General features: G+C 46.7%; 1 protein-coding gene across 1 annotated transcript in view; it reads right to left on the reverse strand.

The window, feature by feature from the left end:
- Positions 1-6,781: 6,781 nt before the first annotated feature.
- ARHGEF39 (Rho guanine nucleotide exchange factor 39) overlaps positions 6,782-25,025 on the reverse strand; it is a 478,541-nt gene continuing 460,297 nt past the window's right edge. The window contains exon 10 of the mRNA XM_063957481.1: positions 6,782-7,021. The gene's annotated coding sequence lies outside the window, so the exon portion shown is untranslated. The remainder of the gene's footprint in view (positions 7,022-25,025) is intronic.

Here is a 25,025-nt window from a genome sequence, read left to right on the forward strand (position 1 = left end):
GGGATTGTTATTGTGCAGTAATATAGCTGCTCCCCCCCTACACCCGGTACCAGTGATCCAGGGATTGTTATTGTGCAGTAATATAGCGGCTCTCCCCCCTACACCCGGTACCAGTGATCCAGGGATTGTTATTGTGCAGTAATATAGCGGCTCTCCCCCCCTACACCCGGTACCAGTGATCCAGGGATTGTTATTGTGCAGTAATATAGCGGCTCTCCCCCCCTACACCCGGTACCAGTGATCCAGGGATTGTTATTGTGCAGTAATCTACACCCGGTACCAGTGATCCAGGGATTGTTATTGTGCAGTAATATAGCGGCTCTCCCCTCTACACCCGGTACCAGTGATCCAGGGATTGTTATTGTGCAGTAATATAGCGGCTCTCCCCCCCCCTACACCCGGTACCAGTGATCCAGGGATTGTTATTGTGCAGTAATATAGCGGCTCTCCCCCTACACCCGGTACCAGTGATCCAGGGATTGTTATTGTGCAGTAATATAGCAGCTCTCCCCCCCTACACCCGGTACCAGTGATCCAGGGATTGTTATTGTGCAGTAATACAGCGGCTCTCCCCCTACACCCGGTACCAGTGATCCAGGGATTGTTATTGTGCAGTAATATAGCGGCTCTCCCCCCCTACACCCGGTACCAGTGATCCAGGGATTGTTATTGTGCAGTAATATAGCGGCTCTCCCCCCTACACCCGGTACCAGTGATCCAGGGATTGTTATTGTGCAGTAATATAGCGGCTCTCCCCCCTACACCCGGTACCAGTGATCCAGGGATTGTTATTGTGCAGTAATATAGCGGCTCTCCCCTCTACACCCGGTACCAGTGATGCAGGGATTGTTATTGTGCAGTAATATAGCGGCTCTCCCCTCTACACCCGGTACCAGTGATCCAGGGATTGTTATTGTGCAGTAATATAGCGGCTCTCCCCCCCCTACACCCGGTACCAGTGATCCAGGGATTGTTATTGTGCAGTAATATAGCGGCTCTCCCCCCTACACCCGGTACCAGTGATCCAGGGATTGTTATTGTGCAGTAATGTAGCGGCTCTCCCCTCTACACCCGGTACCAGTGATCCAGGGATTCTTATTGTGCAGTAATATAGCGGCTCTCCCCCCCCCCTACACCCGGTACCAGTGATCCAGGGATTGTTATTGTGCAGTAATATAGCGGCTCTCCCCCCCCTACACCCGGTACCAGTGATCCAGGGATTGTTATTGTGCAGTAATATAGCGGCTCTCCCCCCTACACCCGGTACCAGTGATCCAGGGATTGTTATTGTGCAGTAATATAGCGTCTCCCCCCCTACACCCGGTACCAGTGATCCAGGGATTGTTATTGTGCAGTAATATAGCGGCTCTCCCCCTTTACACCCGGTACCAGTGATCCAGGGATTGTTATTGTGCAGTAATATAGCGGCTCTCCCCCTTTACACCCGGTACCAGTGATCCAGGGATTGTTATTGTGCAGTAATATAGCGGCTCTCCCCCTTTACACCCGGTACCAGTGATCTAGGGATTGTTATTGTGCAGTAATATAGCGGCTCTCCCCCCTACACCCGGTACCAGTGATTGTTATTGTGCAGTAATATAGCGGCTCTCCCCTACACCCGGTACCAGTGATCCAGGGATTGTTATTGTGCAGTAATATAGCGGCTCTCCCCCTACACCCGGTACCAGTGATCCAGGGATTGTTATTGTGCAGTAATATAGCGGCTCTCCCCCTCTACACCCGGTACCAGTGATCCAGGGATTGTTATTGTGCAGTAATATAGCGGCTCCCCCCCCCCTATACCCGGTACCAGTGATTGTTATTGTGCAGTAATATAGCGGCTCTCCCCCCTACACCCGGTACCAGTGATCCAGGGATTGTTATTGTGCAGTAATATAGCGGCTCTCCCCTCTACACCCGGTACCAGTGATCCAGGGATTGTTATTGTGCAGTAATATAGCGGCTCTCCCCCCTACACCCGGTACCAGTGATCCAGGGATTGTTATTGTGCAGTAATATAGCGGCTCTCCCCTCTACACCCGGTACCAGTGATCCAGGGATTGTTATTGTGCAGTAATATAGCGGCTCTCCCCCTTTACACCCGGTACCAGTGATCCAGGGATTGTTATTGTGCAGTAATATAGCGGCTCTCCCCTCTACACCCGGTACCAGTGATCCAGGGATTGTTATTGTGCAGTAATATAGCGGCTCTCCCCCCCCTACACCCGGTACCAGTGATCCAGGGATTGTTATTGTGCAGTAATATAGCGGCTCTCCCCTCTACACCCGGTACCAGTGATCCAGGGATTGTAATTGTGCAGTAATATAGCGGCTCTCCCCCCCTACACTCGGTACCAGTGATCCAGGGATTGTTATTGTGCAGTAATATAGCGGCTCTCCCCCCTACACCCGGTACCAGTGATCCAGGGATTGTTATTGTGCAGTAATATAGCGGCTCTCCCCCCCTACACCCGGTACCAGTGATCCAGGGATTGTTATTGTGCAGTAATATAGCGGCTCTCCCCCTCTACCAGTGATCCAGGGATTGTTATTGTGCAGTAATATAGCTGCTCCCCCCTACACCCGGTACCAGTGATCCAGGGATTGTTATTGTGCAGTAATATAGCGGCTCTCCCCCCCTACACCCGGTACCAGTGATCCAGGGATTGTTATTGTGCAGTAATATAGCGGCTCTCCCCCCCTACACCCGGTACCAGTGATCCAGGGATTGTTATTGTGCAGTAATATAGCGGCTCTCCCCCCCTACACCCGGTACCAGTGATCCAGGGATTGTTATTGTGCAGTAATATAGCGGCTCTCCCCCCTACACCTGGTACCAGTGATCCAGGGATTGTTATTGTGCAGTAATATAGCGTCTCGCCCCCCTACACCCGGTACCAGTGATCCAGGGATTGTTATTGTGCAGTAATATAGCGGCTCTCCCCCCTACACCTGGTACCAGTGATCCAGGGATTGTTATTGTGCAGTAATATAGCGGCTCTCCCCCCTACACTCGGTACCAGTGATCCAGGGATTGTTATTGTGCAGTAATATAGCGGCTCTCCCCCCCTACACCCGGTACCAGTGATCCAGGGATTGTTATTGTGCAGTAATATAGCGGCTCTCCCCCCCTACACCCGGTACCAGTGATCCAGGGATTGTTATTGTGCAGTAATATAGCGGCTCTCCCCCCCCCTACACCTGGTACCAGTGATCCAGGGATTGTTATTGTGCAGTAATATAGCGGCTCTCCCCCCTACACCCGGTACCAGTGATCCAGGGATTGTTATTGTGCAGTAATATAGCGGCTCCCCCCTCTACACCCGGTACTAGTGATCCAGGGATTGTTATTGTGCAGTAATATAGCGTCTCCCCCCTACACCCGGTACCAGTGATCCAGGGATTGTTATTGTGCAGTAATATAGCGGCTCTCCCCCCCTACACCCGGTACCAGTGATCCAGGGATTGTTATTGTGCAGTAATATAGCGGCTCTCCCCCCCTACACCCGGTACCAGTGATTGTTATTGTGCAGTAATATAGCGGCTCTCCCCCCTACACCCGGTACCAGTGATCCAGGGATTGTTATTGTGCAGTAATATAGCGGCTCTCCCCCCCTACACCCGGTACCAGTGATCCAGGGATTGTTATTGTGCAGTAATATAGCGGCTCTCCCCCCCTACACCCGGTACCAGTGATTGTTATTGTGCAGTAATATAGCGGCTCTCCCCCCCCCTACACCCGGTACCAGTGATCCAGGGATTGTTATTGTGCAGTAATATAGCGGCTCTCCCCCCTACACCCGGTACCAGTGATCCAGGGATTGTTATTGTGCAGTAATATAGCGGCTCTCCCCCCCTACACCCGGTACCAGTGATCCAGGGATTGTTATTGTGCAGTAATATAGCGGCTCTCCCCCCCTACACCCGGTACCAGTGATCCAGGGATTGTTATTGTGCAGTAATATAGCGGCTCTCCCCTCTACACCCGGTACCAGTGATCCAGGGATTGTTATTGTGCAGTAATATAGCTGCTCCCCCCTACACCCGGTACCAGTGATCCAGGGATTGTTATTGTGCAGTAATATAGCGGCTCTCCCCCCCTACACCCGGTACCAGTGATCCAGGGATTGTTATTGTGCAGTAATATAGCGGCTCTCCCCCCCTACACCCGGTACCAGTGATCCAGGGATTGTTATTGTGCAGTAATATAGCGGCTCTCCCCCCTACACCCGGTACCAGTGATCCAGGGATTGTTATTGTGCAGTAATTTAGCGGCTCTCCCCTCTACACCCGGTACCAGTGATCCAGGGATTGTTATTGTGCAGTAATATAGCGGCTCTCCCCCCCTACACCTGGTACCAGTGATCCAGGGATTGTTATTGTGCAGTAATATAGCGGCTCTCCCCTCTACACCCGGTACCAGTGATCCAGGGATTGTTATTGTGCAGTAATATAGCTGCTCCCCCCCTACACCCGGTACCAGTGATCCAGGGATTGTTATTGTGCAGTAATATAGCGGATCCCCCCTCCTACACCCGGTACCAGTGATCCAGGGACTGTTATTGTGCAGTAATATAGCGGATCCCCCCTACACCCGGTACCAGTGATCCAGGGATTGTTATTGTGCAGTAATATAGCTGCTCCCCCCCCTACACCCGGTACCAGTGATTGTTATTGTGCAGTAATATAGCGTCTCTCCCCCTCTACACCCGGTACCAGTGATCCAGGGATTGTTATTGTGCAGTAATATAGCGTCTCGCCCCTCTACACCCGGTACCAGTGATCCAGGGATTGTTATTGTGCAGTAATATAGCGGCTCTCCCCTACACCCGGTACCAGTGATCCAGGGATTGTTATTGTGCAGTAATATAGCGGCTCTCCCCCCCCCTACACCCGGTACCAGTGATCCAGGGACTGTTTGGAGGAGATGTGGAGGCAGCTGAGCCCGCTCTCGTGTAGCTCCGTCCCCCGCCATGGCGCCGGAGCTACTGCTGTGTATTTATACTGGCTATGTCTCCCAGCGTGTAAAAACTTAATATAAATGCTTGGTTTACCTTTCAGTTAGCCAGTCTCACGCAGGGGCTACAGCGAGCCCCCCCCCAGGAGTGACTTGTACGCCTTGGCCATGCTTCAGCCACACATTAAACCAGGGGACCCCCCTAGCGGGGCCCCCGGTTGGTACTCACCACAGAAGTCACCTTCAGGAAGCGCTAGGGGTGTGCGGAATGCTGCGGCTGTTAAGGCGCCATGCCCCGCTGAACAAACAGCCCCTCAGGACGGTGGTCCTGCAGCGGGGAAGAGGCCCCCCCCCCCCCAACTCCCACGGTGCAGGTAGCTGTTGCCCAAACAGTATACAGAAATAAAAAAAACTTTTAAAGAAATTGAAGAAAAACTCTGGAGCTGCAGTGTGTGCATCCTCTCCTGAGGGCACTGTTTTCTAATCTGCTTGTGGGAGGGGCATAGAGGGGAGGAGCCAGCACACCCAGTGAAGAAATTTAAAGTGCACTTTATGCTTTGGACCCTTCTATACCCCATCGTATTCACTCTGTCCCCAGTATCCGTTATGGATGCTAGAGAAATAGCTTTAGTGTAACACTGCCTACACAGGGGAAGGGGGGGAGGGGTATAGTCTCCATGCTACCAGGCCTCCTCCATGGAAGCTACATAGACACCAGTTGTGGATGGTTATCCCGCTGCTTTTCATCCAAATAGGGAGTTATGGGGTAGCCACAACCATGACACTCTACTACGGCCAGATTATATTTTATTCACCCCAGCAGAGAACCCCTCGCACATTAATCTCCATTCATCCAAGTTCTTTCTCCAGGCAAAACCTGTTCCACAGTCCTGAACCTTTTCCTGACATGTCCACACAATCTGCTGATAAGAGAACCTGGAATGCGCTGATCTAGGACACTTGGACGGCGGAGGGTTATCGATGACTGACCACATCTGCACGTAGCGTGCGTCACGGATCTTCTCTCAGTGTAACAATACTCAGTGGCCGAGGTCAGTGTCATACAGATTCCGGTGACCATCCAGGCTGTACCTGTGATCGTCCCTCTGGAGCTAATGTCCAGTAGCCAAGAAGCCAATCCATCCTGCACGCAGGTGAGTTCACTTCTTCTCCCCTAAGTCCCTCGTTGCAGTGATCCTGTTGACAGCAGGACTCACTGTAAAATAAAAAACCTAAGCTAAACTTTTCTAAGCAGCTCTTTAGGAGAGCCACCTAGATTGCACCCTTCTCGGCCGGGCACAAAAATCTAACTGAGGCTTGGAGGAGGGTCATAGGGGGAGGAGCCAGTGCACACCACCTGATCCTAAAGCTTTACTTTTTGTGCCCTGTCTCCTGCGGAGCCGCTATTCCCCATGGTCCTTTCAGGAACCCCAGCATCCACTAGGACGATAGAGAAAATATAATATTTCCATACACACAACGAGGAGGATAGAGAGCAACTGCTGCCGTGATATGAGCACAACCGTTCTTATCCGTGTGAACAACCCTCCGCTCGGGTATCCAGGGAATTGTGGGATTATTGATCACATGCTCGTTATAGCGGTATTACTACTAGAAGCCCACCGTATTGCAATGTAATGCTTACCGCAGCAGTGACGGAACATCATCTATTGCAAATACATATGGATCGTAAGCCAGCGAGCAGGGCCCTCCTACCTCTATGACTGATTGTTATTACCCAGTTTTGTCTAATTGCTGCGCTATATAAGAAACTGTTCATAAATATATATTTCAAATACACAGAACCAGATCTGCAAACATGAGAACATTCAAATACTACATCATTTTATTAGAATAATTATGTGGTAAAAAACTCTCCAGCTCAGTCCAATACTCCAGGGAACGTCTACTAACATTCCCTCCCATCCACGTCCAATGTGAGAGCATGAGGACTAAGGGACAAGCCACCTCTGTATTCCGAAGATCTCTTACAGGACCACACACTTCCATCCAGCATCCACGTCTGGGGGCGGAGGTGGAGACGGCTCTATCCGTTCTTCATGGCTGGAAAGAGAAGAAAACACCTCACAGTACAGTGAGAGAGACAGCATCAACGCGGAACAGGGGGAACCCCAGTGTGATGATCATACCGTCACATAACTACATCCCCACAGTAACCCTTACCTCAGTGTGATGATCATACCGTCACATAACTACACCCCCACAGTAACCCTTACCTCAGTGTGATGATCATACCGTCACATAACTACATCCCCACAGTAACCCTTACCTCAGTGTGATGATCATACCGTCACATAACTACATCCCCACAGTAACCCTTACCTCAGTGTGATTATCATACCGTCACATAACTACACCCCCACAGTAACCCTTACCTCAGTGTGATTATCATACCGTCACATAACTACATCCCCACAGTAACCCTCACCTCAGTGTGATTATCATACCGTCACATAACTACATCCCCACAGTAACCCTTACCTCAGTGTGATGATCATACCGTCACATAACTACATCCCCACAGTAACCCTTACCTCAGTGTGATTATCATACCGTCACATAACTACACCCCCACAGTAACCCTTACCTCAGTGTGATTATCATACCGTCACATAACTACATCCCCACAGTAACCCTCACCTCAGTGTGATTATCATACCGTCACATAACTACATCCCCACAGTAACCCTCACCTCAGTGTGATGATCATACCGTCACATAACTACACCCCCACAGTAACCCTTACCTCAGTGTGATTATCATACCGTCACATAACTACATCCCCACAGTAACCCTTACCTCAGTGTGATGATCATACCGTCACATAACTACCTCCCCACAGTAACCATTACCTCAGTGTGATGATCATACCGTCACATAACTACATCCCCACAGTCACCCTTACCTCAGTGTGATTATCATACCGTCACATAACTACATCCCCACAGTAACCCTTACCTCAGTGTGATGATCATACCGTCACATAACTACCTCCCCACAGTAACCCTTACCTCAGTGTGATTATCATACCGTCACATAACTACATCCCCACAGTAACCCTTACCTCAGTGTGATGATCATACCGTCACATAACTACATCCCCACAGTAACCCTTACCTCAGTGTGATGATCATACCGTCACATAACTACATCCCCACAGTAACCCTTACCTCAGTGTGATTATCATACCGTCACATAACTACATCCCCACAGTAACCCTTACCTCAGTGTGATGATCATACCGTCACATAACTACCTCCCCACAGTAACCCTTACCTCAGTGTGATTATCATACCGTCACATAACTACATCCCCACAGTAACCCTTACCTCAGTGTGATGATCATACCGTCACATAACTACCTCCCCACAGTAACCCTTACCTCAGTGTGATTATCATACCGTCACATAACTACATCCCCACAGTAACCCTTAGCTCAGTGTGATGATCATACCGTCACATAACTACATCCCCACAGTAACCCTTACCTCAGTGTGATGATCGTACCGTCACATAACTACCTCCCCACAGTAACCCTTACCTCAGTGTGATTATCGTACCGTCACATAACTACATCCCCACAGTAACCCTTACCTCAGTGTGATGATCGTACCGTCACATAACTACATCCCCACAGTAACCCTTACCTCAGTGTGATGATCATACCGTCACATAACTACATCCCCACAGTAACCCTTACCTCAGTGTGATGATCGTACCGTCACATAACTACACCCCCACAGTAACCCTTACCTCAGTGTGATGATCGTACCGTCACATAACTACATCCCCACAGTAACCCTTACCTCAGTGTGATGATCATACCGTCACATAACTACATCCCCACAGTAACCCTTACCTCAGTGTGATGATCATACCGTCACATAACTACATCCCCACAGTAACCATTACCTCAGTGTGATGATCATACCGTCACATAACTACATCCCCACAGTAACCCTTACCTCAGTGTGATGATCGTACCGTCACATAACTACATCCCCACAGTAACCCTCACCTCAGTGTGATTATCATAGCGTCACATAACTACATCCCCACAGTAACCCTTACCTCAGTGTGATTATCATACCGTCACATAACTACATCCCCACAGTAACCATTACCTCAGTGTGATGATCATACCGTCACATAACTACATCCCCACAGTAACCCTTACCTCAGTGTGATGATCATACCGTCACATAACTACATCCCCACAGTAACCCTTACCTCAGTGTGATTATCATACAGTCACATAACTACATCCCCACAGTCACCCTTACCTCAGTGTGATTATCATACAGTCACATAACTACATCCCCACAGTAACCCTTACCTCAGTGTGATGATCGTACCGTCACATAACTACATCCCCACAGTAACCCTCACCTCAGTGTGATTATCATAGCGTCACATAACTACATCCCCACAGTAACCCTTACCTCAGTGTGATTATCATACCGTCACATAACTACATCCCCACAGTAACCATTACCTCAGTGTGATGATCATACCGTCACATAACTACATCCCCACAGTAACCCTTACCTCAGTGTGATGATCATACCGTCACATAACTACATCCCCACAGTAACCCTTACCTCAGTGTGATTATCATACAGTCACATAACTACATCCCCACAGTCACCCTTACCTCAGTGTGATTATCATACAGTCACATAACTACATCCCCACAGTAACCCTTACCTCAGTGTGATGATCGTACCGTCACATAACTACATCCCCACAGTAACCCTTACCTCAGTGTGATGATCGTACCGTCACATAACTACATCCCCACAGTAACCCTTACCTCAGTGTGATGATCGTACCGTCACATAACTACATCCCCACAGTAACCCTTACCTCAGTGTGATGATCATACCGTCACATAACTACATCCCCACAGTAACCCTTACCTCAGTGTGATGATCGTACCGTCACATAACTACATCCCCACAGTAACCCTTACCTCAGTGTGATGATCGTACCGTCACATAACTACATCCCCACAGTAACCCTTACCTCAGTGTGATGATCATACCGTCACATAACTACATCCCCACAGTAACCCTTACCTCAGTGTGATTATCATACCGTCACATAACTACACCCCCACAGTAACCCTTACCTCAGTGTGATGATCATACCGTCACATAACTACATCCCCACAGTAACCCTCACCTCAGTGTGATTATCATACCGTCACATAACTACATCCCCACAGTAACCCTCACCTCAGTGTGATGATCATACCGTCACATAACTACATCCCCACAGTAACCCTTACCTCAGTGTGATGATCATACCGTCACATAACTACATCCCCACAGTAACCCTTACCTCAGTGTGATGATCGTACCGTCACATAACTACATCCCCACAGTAACCCTTACCTCAGTGTGATGATCGTACCGTCACATAACTACATCCCCACAGTAACCCTTACCTCAGTGTGATTATCATACCGTCACATAACTACATCCCCACAGTAACCCTTACCTCAGTGTGATGATCATACCGTCACATAACTACACCCCCACAGTAACCCTCACCTCAGTGTGATGATCATACCGTCACATAACTACATCCCCACAGTAACCCTTACCTCAGTGTGATGATCGTACCGTCACATAACTACATCCCCACAGTAACCCTTACCTCAGTGTGATGATCATACCGTCACATAACTACATCCCCACAGTAACCCTCACCTCAGTGTGATTATCATACCGTCACATAACTACATCCCCACAGTAACCCTTACCTCAGTGTGATGATCGTACCGTCACATAACTACATCCCCACAGTAACCCTCACCTCAGTGTGATGATCATACCGTCACATAACTACATCCCCACAGTAACCCTTACCTCAGTGTGATTATCATACAGTCACATAACTACATCCCCACAGTAACCCTTACCTCAGTGTGATGATCGTACCGTCACATAACTACATCCCCACAGTAACCCTTACCTCAGTGTGATTATCATACAGTCACATAACTACATCCCCACAGTCACCCTTACCTCAGTGTGATTATCATACAGTCACATAACTACATCCCCACAGTCACCCTTACCTCAGTGTGATTATCATACAGTCACATAACTACATCCCCACAGTAACCCTTACCTCAGTGTGATTATCATACAGTCACATAACTACATCCCCACAGTAACCCTTACCTCAGTGTGATTATCATACAGTCACATAACTACACCCCCACAGTAACCCTTACCTCAGTGTGATGATCGTACCGTCACATAACTACATCCCCACAGTAACCCTCACCTCAGTGTGATGATCGTACCGTCACATAACTACATCCCCACAGTAACCCTTACCTCAGTGTGATTATCATACAGTCACATAACTACATCCCCACAGTAACCCTCACCTCAGTGTGATGATCATACCGTCACATAACTACATCCCCACAGTAACCCTTACCTCAGTGTGATGATCGTACCGTCACCTAACTACATCCCCACAGTAACCCTTACCTCAGTGTGATGATCGTACAGTCACATAACTACCTCCCCACAGTAACCCTTACCTCAGTGTGATGATCGTACCGTCACATAACTACCTCCCCACAGTAACCCTTACCTCAGTGTGATGATCATACCGTCACATAACTACATCCCCACAGTAACCCTTACCTCAGTGTGATGATCGTACCGTCACATAACTACATCCCCACAGTAACCCTTACCTCAGTGTGATGATCATACCGTCACATAACTACCTCCCCACAGTAACCCTTACCTCAGTGTGATGATCGTACCGTCACATAACTACCTCCCCACAGTAACCCTTACCTCAGTGTGATGATCATACCGTCACATAACTACATCCCCACAGTAACCCATTGACAAAGCTGTATTCCTTTATCGTATAAACAACCCTTTATGAGGTCTAAGAACACTGTACGCTGTTTACTTAAGAAGTACCGTAAGGGTACGCTAGTTGCGTAACGATCGCTTAGCCGTAGGCGAGACGCTCAAGCGTCACGTTCGCTCACGGCCCAGAGATCACAGGCAGGCACGCTATTGGCTGTTGACTAACGTAATGATTCGCTATGGCGTAGCAGACGCTCGAGACCACGAGGAGATCACCAGCGGCGCAGACGCTCACAACGCTATACCTTGATATCTATACCTTTAACAATGAGATACACAGTATACCTTTATGTAGAGACAATGTGTAAGTGCAACCTGGTGTAACCTGATTAACTACAAAGCTGCTTGAGCGTCACCGACGCTCTGTGAACACTTAACACTATGAGAAAATACACAGATACTTGTTTAGGGTCCAAAGCCTATTATCTGTATTATGACTATTATACTTGCAAAAAGAATCACAGTACAAATGATACACTACAATATAACAGAGACTTCCTAACCAAATAACTATACAAGAAATACAATACAATACAATACAATACAATACAATACTAATCAAGGGAAAATACGAGAGAAAGTGAGGAGAGAGAGAGAGAGAGAGAGAGAGAGAGAGAGAGATATGAGAGAAATGGCTCACAGAAAGACAATGATTACGGAGAGAAACTTACGCACAAGGGTAACGATCGCAAGCGCTTCTGGACTGCCAGCTTCCCGATTATCAGCAATGAGAACCGTTTGATGAGAAGTGCCAGCTGGATGCCACAGGCCCGTCTTTTATGCTACTCACACAATGCAATCCAATGGTCCCTACAATCTCATTGTCCATTGGACGCAGGAATTCGGCTTCGCATTATAACAAAGGTCATAGGTTGATTCATACAGGTGGGCTGTCTTGTATCAGTGGCCTTGGTTATGCAACACAATGGGTGATGACCAACACATTCCTGTCTTCTGGAGAGCTATTGTTTGACGAATACAAAACAGAATCCTGTCTGGGTTTTGTTCTATATTCATGATGTCCACTTTCAGTTGAGACAATGACATCTCAGCCCTCATTCTCCTGGATACAAACCCTAATCCATTCGAAAACACAGGTGTTGGCCCTCCTCATTGAGTCTCAAAGCTCAGTGTAATTAAAGACTATTGTACTCCGTCTGCGGGAAAGATACTGATTTGGAGTACAATTGATCTTCAATTACTATTCCGGTGCTTACCTTATGCATGTAAAGATATGAGGCCCTCCCAACATGCAAACTATTGTTTGGGGGATCTCTGAGGTCAAAGAGCCATTTGAGACCCACTGATACCTGTCTACAACTGTTCAGGTGCATGACTAAGTAAGAACAAATAATAATAAATGGACATAACTTCTTATGTCCATAACTATTCGCACGAGCGATTAATCCGCTCCAAACCAACACCGGAATATTGCTATTTAAATACTCTTCCGATGGGTACCAAACACTACTGCATGACTCCTGTTAGACCCTTCGCACAATACAAAGAGGGATTCCTCCGTTCAGGGACATTCTATATTAACCAAACTTTCAGAATCTATCAAAGGGACCATGATCTATAAAATACATTATTAATGAAAATATGTAACGATTGAGTCGCACGCTATGATTACATAAACTCTACCGTAAATACGCATACCGTGCGCCTGCGGGTGCCCGCGGCTGTGAGTATGTGCACGTACGGGAGAGCGTACGCATGCGCAGCGTGGACATGAATGAGGTGCAAATATGGCAGTGTGCATAGAGATATTTTTCTGACTTTGACACCTTACCTCAGTGTGATTATCATACCGTCACATAACTACATCCCCACAGTAACCCTTACCTCAGTGTGATGATCATACCGTCACATAACTACATCCCCACAGTAACCCTTACCTCAGTGTGAGGATCATACCGTCACATAACTACATCCCCACAGTAACCCTTACCTCAGTGTGAGGATCATACCGTCACATAACTACATCCCCACAGTAACCCTCACCTCAGTGTGATTATCGTACCGTCACATAACTACATCCCCACAGTAACCCTTACCTCAGTGTGAGGATCATACCGTCACATAACTACATCCCCACAGTAACCCTCACCTCAGTGTGATTATCGTACCGTCACATAACTACATCCCCACAGTAACCCTTACCTCAGTGTGAGGATCATACCGTCACATAACTACATCCCCACAGTAACCCTCACCTCAGTGTGATGATCATACCGTCACATAACTACATCCCCACAGTAACCCTTACCTCAGTGTTATTATCATACCGTCACATAACTACATCCCCACAGTAACCCTCACCTCAGTGTGATTATCATACCGTCACATAACTACATCCCCACAGTAACCCTTACCTCAGTGTGAGGATCATACCGTCACATAACTACATCCCCACAGTAACCCTTACCTCAGTGTGATGATCGTACCGTCACATAACTACATCCCCACAGTAACCCTTACCTCAGTGTGATGATCATACCGTCACATAACTACATCCCCACAGTAACCCTTACCTCAGTGTGATTATCATACCGTCACATAACTACATCCCCACAGTAACCCTTACCTCAGTGTGATTATCATACCGTCACATAACTACATCCCCACAGTAACCATTACCTCAGTGTGATGATCATACCGTCACATAACTACCTCCCCACAGTAACCCTTACCTCAGTGTGATGATCATACCGTCACATAACTACATCCCCACAGTAACCCTTACCTCAGTGTGATTATCATACCGTCACATAACTACATCCCCACAGTAACCCTTACCTCAGTGTGATGATCATACCGTCACATAACTACATCCCCACAGTAACCCTTACCTCAGTGTGATGATCATACCGTCACATAACTACATCCCCACAGTAACCCTTACCTCAGACCTCAGTGTGATGATCATACCGTCACATAACTACATCCCCACAGTAACCCTTACCTCAGTGTGATGATCATACCGTCACATAACTACATCCCCACAGTAACCCTTACCTCAGACCTCAGTGTGATGATCATACAGTCACATAACTACATCCCCACAGTAACCCTCACCTCAGTGTGATTATCATACCGTCACATAACTACATCCCCACAGTAACCCTTACCTCAGTGTGATGATCATACCGTCACATAACTACATCCCCACAGTAACCCTTACCTCAGTGTGATGATCGTACCGTCACATAACTACATCCCCACAGTAACCCTTACCTCAGTGTGATGATCATACCGTCACATAACTACATCCCCACAGTAACCCTTACCTCAGTGTGATTATCATACCGTCACATAACTACATCCCCACAGTAACCCTTACCTCAGTGTGATTATCATACCGTCACATAACTACATCCCCACAGTAACCATTACCTCAGTGTGATGATCATACCGTCACATAACTACCTCCCCACAGTAACCCTTACCTCAGTGTGATGATCATACCGTCACATAACTACATCCCCACAGTAACCCTTACCTCAGTGTGATTATCATACCGTCACATAACTACATCCCCACAGTAACCCTTACCTCAGTGTGATGATCATACCGTCACATAACTACATCCCCACAGTAACCCTTACCTCAGTGTGATGATCATACCGTCACATAACTACATCCCCACAGTAACCCTTACCTCAGACCTCAGTGTGATGATCATACCGTCACATAACTACATCCCCACAGTAACCCTTACCTCAGTGTGATGATCATACCGTCACATAACTACATCCCCACAGTAACCCTTACCTCAGTGTGATTATCATACCGTCACATAACTACATCCCCACAGTAACCCTTACCTCAGTGTGATGATCATACCGTCACATAACTACATCCCCACAGTAACCCTTACCTCAGTGTGATGATCATACCGTCACATAACTACATCCCAACAGTAACCCTTACCTCAGTGTGATGATCGTACCGTCACATAACTACCTCCCCACAGTAACCCTCAGTGTGATGATCATACCGTCACATAACTACATCCCCACAGTAACCCTCAGTGTGATGATCATACCGTCACATAACTACATCCCCACAGTAACCCTTACCTCAGTGTGATGATCATACCGTCACATAACTACATCCCCACAGTAACCCTTACCTCAGTGTGATGATCATACCGTCACATAACTACATCCCCACAGTAACCCTTACCTCAGTGTGATGATCATACCGTCACATAACTACATCCCAACAGTAACCCTTACCTCAGTGTGATGATCGTACCGTCACATAACTACATCCCCACAGTAACCCTTACCTCAGTGTGATTATCATACAGTCACATAACTACATCCCCACAGTAACCCTCACCTCAGTGTGATGATCATACCGTCACATAACTACATCCCCACAGTAACCCTTACCTCAGTGTTATTATCATACCGTCACATAACTACCTCCCCACAGTAACCCTTACCTCAGTGTGATGATCATACAGTCACATAACTACATCCCCACAGTAACCCTCACCTCAGTGTGATGATCATACCGTCACATAACTACATCCCCACAGTAACCCTTACCTCAGTGTTATTATCATACCGTCACATAACTACCTCCCAACAGTAACCCTTACCTCAGTGTGATGATCATACCGTCACATAACTACATCCCCACAGTAACCATTACCTCAGTGTGATGTTCATACCGTCACATAACTACATCCCCACAGTAACCCTTACCTCAGTGTGATGATCATACCGTCACATAACTACATCCCCACAGTAACCCTTACCTCAGTGTGATGATCATACCGTCACATAACTACATCCCCACAGTAACCCTCACCTCAGTGTGATGATCATACCGTCACATAACTACATCCCCACAGTAACCATTACCTCAGTGTGATGATCATACCGTCACATAACTACATCCCACAGTAACCCTTACCTCAGTGTGATGATCATACCGTCACATAACTACATCCCCACAGTAACCCTTACCTCAGTGTGATGATCATACCGTCACATAACTACATCCCACAGTAACCCTTACCTCAGTGTGATGATCATACCGTCACATAACTACATCCCACAGTAACCCTTACCTCAGTGTGATGATCATACCGTCACATAACTACCTCCCCACAGTAACCCTTACCTCAGTGTGATGATCATACCGTCACATAACTACATCCCCACAGTAACCCTTACCTCAGTGTGATGATCATACCGTCACATAACTACATCCCCACAGTAACCCTTACCTCAGTGTGATGATCATACCGTCACATAACTACACCCCCACAGTAACCCTTACCTCAGTGTGATGATCATACCGTCACATAACTACATCCCCACAGTAACCCTTACCTCAGTGTGATGATCATACCGTCACATAACTACATCCCCACAGTAACCCTCACCTCAGTGTGATTATCATAGCGTCACATAACTACATCCCCACAGTAACCCTTACCTCAGTGTGATTATCATACCGTCACATAACTACATCCCCACAGTAACCCTTACCTCAGTGTGATGATCATACCGTCACATAACTACCTCCCCACAGTAACCCTTACCTCAGTGTGATGATCATACCGTCACATAACTACATCCCCACAGTAACCCATTGACAAAGCTGTATTCCTTTATCGTATAAACAACCCTTTATGAGGTCTAAGAACACTGTACGCTGTTTACTTAAGAAGTACCGTAAGGGTACGCTAGTTGCGTAACGATCGCTTAGCCGTAGGCGAGACGCTCAAGCGTCACGTTCGCTCACGGCCCAGAGATCACAGGCAGGCACGCTATTGGCTGTTGACTAACGTAATGATTCGCTATGGCGTAGCAGACGCTCGAGACCACGAGGAGATCACCAGCGGCGCAGACGCTCACAACGCTATACCTTGATATCTATACCTTTAACAATGAGATACACAGTATACCTTTATGTAGAGACAATGTGTAAGTGCAACCTGGTGTAACCTGATTAACTACAAAGCTGCTTGAGCGTCACCGACGCTCTGTGAACACTTAACACTATGAGAAAATACACAGATACTTGTTTAGGGTCCAAAGCCTATTATCTGTATTATGACTATTATACTTGCAAAAAGAATCACAGTACAAATGATACACTACAATATAACAGAGACTTCCTAACCAAATAACTATACAAGAAATACAATACAATACAATACAATACTAATCAAGGGAAAATACGAGGGAGAGAGAGAGAGAGAGAGAGAGAGAGAGAGAGAGAGAGAGAGAGAGAGAGAGAGAGAGAGATATGAGAGAAATGGCTCACAGAAAGACAATGATTACGGAGAGAAACTTACGCACAAGGGTAACGATCGCAAGCGCTTCTGGACTGCCAGCTTCCCGATTATCAGCAATGAGAACCGTTTGATGAGAAGTGCCAGCTGGATGCCACAGGCCCGTCTTTTATGCTACTCACACAATGCAATCCAATGGTCCCTACAATCTCATTGTCCATTGGACGCAGGAATTCGGCTTCGCATTATAACAAAGGTCATAGGTTGATTCATACAGGTGGGCTGTCTTGTATCAGTGGCCTTGGTTATGCAACACAATGGGTGATGACCAACACATTCCTGTCTTCTGGAGAGCTATTGTTTGACGAATACAAAACAGAATCCTGTCTGGGTTTTGTTCTATATTCATGATGTCCACTTTCAGTTGAGACAATGACATCTCAGCCCTCATTCTCCTGGATACAAACCCTAATCCATTCGAAAACACAGGTGTTGGCCCTCCTCATTGAGTCTCAAAGCTCAGTGTAATTAAAGACTATTGTACTCCGTCTGCGGGAAAGATACTGATTTGGAGTACAATTGATCTTCAATTACTATTCCGGTGCTTACCTTATGCATGTAAAGATATGAGGCCCTCCCAACATGCAAACTATTGTTTGGGGGATCTCTGAGGTCAAAGAGCCATTTGAGACCCACTGATACCTGTCTACAACTGTTCAGGTGCATGACTAAGTAAGAACAAATAATAATAAATGGACATAACTTCTTATGTCCATAACTATTCGCACGAGCGATTAATCCGCTCCAAACCAACACCGGAATATTGCTATTTAAATACTCTTCCGATGGGTACCAAACACTACTGCATGACTCCTGTTAGACCCTTCGCACAATACAAAGAGGGATTCCTCCGTTCAGGGACATTCTATATTAACCAAACTTTCAGAATCTATCAAAGGGACCATGATCTATAAAATACATTATTAATGAAAATATGTAACGATTGAGTCGCACGCTATGATTACATAAACTCTACCGTAAATACGCATACCGTGCGCCTGCGGGTGCCCGCGGCTGTGAGTATGTGCACGTACGGGAGAGCGTACGCATGCGCAGCGTGGACATGAATGAGGTGCAAATATGGCAGTGTGCATAGAGATATTTTTCTGACTTTGACACCTTACCTCAGTGTGATTATCATACCGTCACATAACTACATCCCCACAGTAACCCTTACCTCAGTGTGATGATCATATCGTCACATAACTACATCCCCACAGTAACCATTACCTCAGTGTGATTATCATACCGTCACATAACTACATCCCCACAGTAACCCTCACCTCAGTGTGATTATCGTACCGTCACATAACTACATCCCCACAGTAACCCTCACCTCAGTGTGATTATCGTACCGTCACATAACTACATCCCCACAGTAACCCTTACCTCAGTGTGAGGATCATACCGTCACATAACTACATCCCCACAGTAACCCTCACCTCAGTGTGATGATCATACCGTCACATAACTACATCCCCACAGTAACCCTTACCTCAGTGTTATTATCATACCGTCACATAACTACATCCCCACAGTAACCCTCACCTCAGTGTGATTATCATACCGTCACATAACTACATCCCCACAGTAACCCTTACCTCAGTGTGATGATCATACCGTCACATAACTACATCCCCACAGTAACCCTTACCTCAGTGTGAGGATCATACCGTCACATAACTACATCCCCACAGTAACCCTTACCTCAGTGTGATGATCGTACCGTCACATAACTACATCCCCACAGTAACCCTTACCTCAGTGTGATGATCATACCGTCACATAACTACATCCCCACAGTAACCCTTACCTCAGTGTGATTATCATACCGTCACATAACTACATCCCCACAGTAACCCTTACCTCAGTGTGATTATCATACCGTCACATAACTACATCCCCACAGTAACCATTACCTCAGTGTGATGATCATACCGTCACATAACTACCTCCCCACAGTAACCCTTACCTCAGTGTGATGATCATACCGTCACATAACTACATCCCCACAGTAACCCTTACCTCAGTGTGATTATCATACCGTCACATAACTACATCCCCACAGTAACCCTTACCTCAGTGTGATGATCATACCGTCACATAACTACATCCCCACAGTAACCCTCACCTCAGTGTGATGATCATACCGTCACATAACTACATCCCCACAGTAACCCTTACCTCAGTGTGATGATCATACCGTCACATAACTACCTCCCCACAGTAACCCTTACCTCAGTGTGATGATCATACCGTCACATAACTACATCCCCACAGTAACCCTTACCTCAGTGTGATGATCATACCGTCACATAACTACCTCCCCACAGTAACCCTTACCTCAGTGTGATGATCATACCGTCACATAACTACATCCCCACAGTAACCCTTACCTCAGTGTGATTATCATACCGTCACATAACTACATCCCCACAGTAACCCTTACCTCAGTGTGATGATCATACCGTCACATAACTACATCCCCACAGTAACCCTTACCTCAGTGTGATGATCATACCGTCACATAACTACATCCCCACAGTAACCCTTACCTCAGACCTCAGTGTGATGATCATACCGTCACATAACTACATCCCCACAGTAACCCTTACCTCAGTGTGATGATCATACCGTCACATAACTACATCCCCACAGTAACCCTTACCTCAGACCTCAGTGTGATGATCATACAGTCACATAACTACATCCCCACAGTAACCCTCACCTCAGTGTGATTATCATACCGTCACATAACTACATCCCCACAGTAACCCTTACCTCAGTGTGATGATCATACCGTCACATAACTACATCCCCACAGTAACCCTTACCTCAGTGTGATGATCGTACCGTCACATAACTACATCCCCACAGTAACCCTTACCTCAGTGTGATGATCATACCGTCACATAACTACATCCCCACAGTAACCCTTACCTCAGTGTGATTATCATACCGTCACATAACTACATCCCCACAGTAACCCTTACCTCAGTGTGATTATCATACCGTCACATAACTACATCCCCACAGTAACCCTTACCTCAGTGTGATGATCATACCGTCACATAACTACATCCCCACAGTAACCCTTACCTCAGTGTGATGATCATACCGTCACATAACTACATCCCCACAGTAACCCTTACCTCAGACCTCAGTGTGATGATCATACCGTCACATAACTACATCCCCACAGTAACCCTTACCTCAGTGTGATGATCATACCGTCACATAACTACATCCCCACAGTAACCCTTACCTCAGTGTGATTATCATACCGTCACATAACTACATCCCCACAGTAACCCTTACCTCAGTGTGATGATCATACCGTCACATAACTACATCCCCACAGTAACCATTACCTCAGTGTGATGATCATACCGTCACATAACTACATCCCCACAGTAACCCTTACCTCAGTGTGATGATCGTACCGTCACATAACTACATCCCCACAGTAACCCTTACCTCAGTGTGATTATCATACCGTCACATAACTACATCCCCACAGTAACCCTTACCTCAGTGTGAGGATCATACCGTCACATAACTACATCCCCACAGTAACCCTCACCTCAGTGTGATGATCATACCGTCACATAACTACCTCCCCACAGTAACCCTTACCTCAGTGTGATGATCGTACCGTCACATAACTACATCCCCACAGTAACCCTTACCTCAGTGTGATGATCATACCGTCACATAACTACATCCCAACAGTAACCCTTACCTCAGTGTTATTATCATACCGTCACATAACTACATCCCCACAGTAACCCTTACCTCAGTGTGATGATCGTACCGTCACATAACTACATCCCCACAGTAACCCTTACCTCAGTGTGATTATCGTACCGTCACATAACTACATCCCCACAGTAACCCTTACCTCAGTGTGATGATCATACCGTCACATAACTACATCCCCACAGTAACCCTTACCTCAGTGTGATGATCATACCGTCACATAACTACATCCCCACAGTAACCCTTACCTCAGTGTGATGATCATACCGTCACATAACTACATCCCCACAGTAACCCTTACCTCAGTGTGATGATCATACCGTCACATAACTACATCCCCACAGTAACCCTTACCTCAGTGTGATGATCATACCGTCACATAACTACATCCCCACAGTAACCATTACCTCAGTGTGATTATCATACCGTCACATAACTACATCCCCACAGTAACCCTTACCTCAGTGTGATGATCATACCGTCACATAACTACATCCCCACAGTAACCCTTACCTCAGTGTGATTATCATACCGTCACATAACTACATCCCCACAGTAACCCTTACCTCAGTGTGATGATCATACCGTCACATAACTACATCCCCACAGTAACCCTTACCTCAGTGTGATGATCATACCGTCACATAACTACATCCCCACAGTAACCATTACCTCATTGTGATTATCATACCGTCACATAACTACATCCCCACAGTAACCCTTACCTCAGTGTGATTATCATACCGTCACATAACTACACCCCCACAGTAACCCTTACCTCAGTGTGATTATCGTACCGTCACATAACTACATCCCCACAGTAACCCTTACCTCAGTGTGATTATCGTACCGTCACATAACTACATCCCCACAGTAACCCTTACCTCAGTGTGATGATCATACCGTCACATAACTACATCCCCACAGTAACCCTCACCTCAGTGTTATTATCATACCGTCACATAACTACATCCCCACAGTAACCCTTACCTCAGTGTGATGATCGTACCGTCACATAACTACATCCCCACAGTAACCCTCACCTCAGTGTGATGATCGTACCGTCACCTAACTACATCCCCACAGTAACCCTTACCTCAGTGTGATGATCGTACCGTCACATAACTACATCCCCACAGTAACCCTTACCTCAGTGTGATTATCATACCGTCACATAACTACATCCCCACAGTAACCCTTACCTCAGTGTGATGATCATACCGTCACATAACTACCTCCCCACAGTAACCCTTACCTCAGTGTGATGATCATACCGTCACATAACTACATCCCCACAGTAACCCTCACCTCAGTGTGATGATCGTACCGTCACATAACTACATCCCCACAGTAACCCTCACCTCAGTGTGATGATCATACCGTCACATAACTACATCCCCACAGTAACCCTTACCTCAGTGTGATGATCATACCGTCACATAACTACATCCCCACAGTAACCCTTACCTCAGTGTGATGATCATACCGTCACATAACTACATCCCCACAGTAACCCTCACCTCAGTGTGATGATCATACCGTCACATAACTACATCCCCACAGTAACCCTCACCTCAGTGTGATGATCATACCGTCACATAACTACATCCCCACAGTAACCCTCACCTCAGTGTGATGATCATACCGTCACATAACTACATCCCCACAGTAACCCTTACCTCAGTGTGATGATCGTACCGTCACATAACTACATCCCCACAGTAACCCTTACCTCAGTGTGATGATCGTACCGTCACATAACTACATCCCCACAGTAACCCTTACCTCAGTGTGATGATCATACCGTCACATAACTACATCCCCACAGTAACCCTTACCTCAGTGTGATGATCATACCGTCACATAACTACATCCCCACAGTAACCCTTACCTCAGTGTGATGATCATACCGTCACATAACTACACCCCCACAGTAACCCTTACCTCAGTGTGATGATCATACCGTCACATAACTACACCCCCACAGTAACCCTTACCTCAGTGTGATGATCATACCGTCACATAACTGCATCCCCACAGTAACCCTTACCTCAGTGTGATGATCATACCGTCACATAACTACATCCCCACAGTAACCCTTACCTCAGTGTGATGATCGTACCGTCACATAACTACATCCCCACAGTAACCCTCACCTCAGTGTGATGATCGTACCGTCACATAACTACATCCCCACAGTAACCCTCACCTCAGTGTGATGATCATACCGTCACATAACTACATCCCCACAGTAACCCTTACCTCAGTGTGATGATCGTACCGTCACATAACTACATCCCCACAGTAACCCTCACCTCAGTGTGATGATCATACCGTCACATAACTACATCCCCACAGTAACCCTTACCTCAGTGTTATTATCATACCGTCACATAACTACATCCCCACAGTAACCATTACCTCAGTGTGATGATCGTACCGTCACATAACTACATCCCCACAGTAACCCTTACCTCAGTGTGATGATCATACCGTCACATAACTACATCCCCACAGTAACCCTTACCTCAGTGTGATTATCATACCGTCACATAACTACATCCCCACAGTAACCCTGACCTCAGTGTGATGATCATACCGTCACATAACTACATCCCCACAGTAACCCTTACCTCAGTGTGATGATCGTACCGTCACATAACTACATCCCCACAGTAACCCTTACCTCAGTGTTATTATCATACCGTCACATAACTACATCCCCACAGTAACCCTTACCTCAGTGTGATTATCATACCGTCACATAACTACATCCCCACAGTAACCCTTACCTCAGTGTGATTATCATACCGTCACATAACTACATCCCCACAGTAACCCTTACCTCAGTGTGATGATCATACCGTCACATAACTACATCCCCACAGTAACCATTACCTCAGTGTGATGATCATACCGTCACATAACTACATCCCCACAGTAACCCTTACCTCAGTGTGATGATCATACCGTCACATAACTACATCCCCACAGTAACCCTTACCTCAGTGTGATGATCCTACCGTCACATAACTACATCCCCACAGTAACCCTTACCTCA

The sequence above is a fragment of the Pseudophryne corroboree genome, chromosome 1, assembly GCF_028390025.1.
Source record: "Pseudophryne corroboree isolate aPseCor3 chromosome 1, aPseCor3.hap2, whole genome shotgun sequence".
Classification (NCBI taxonomy): Eukaryota; Metazoa; Chordata; class Amphibia; order Anura; family Myobatrachidae; genus Pseudophryne; species Pseudophryne corroboree.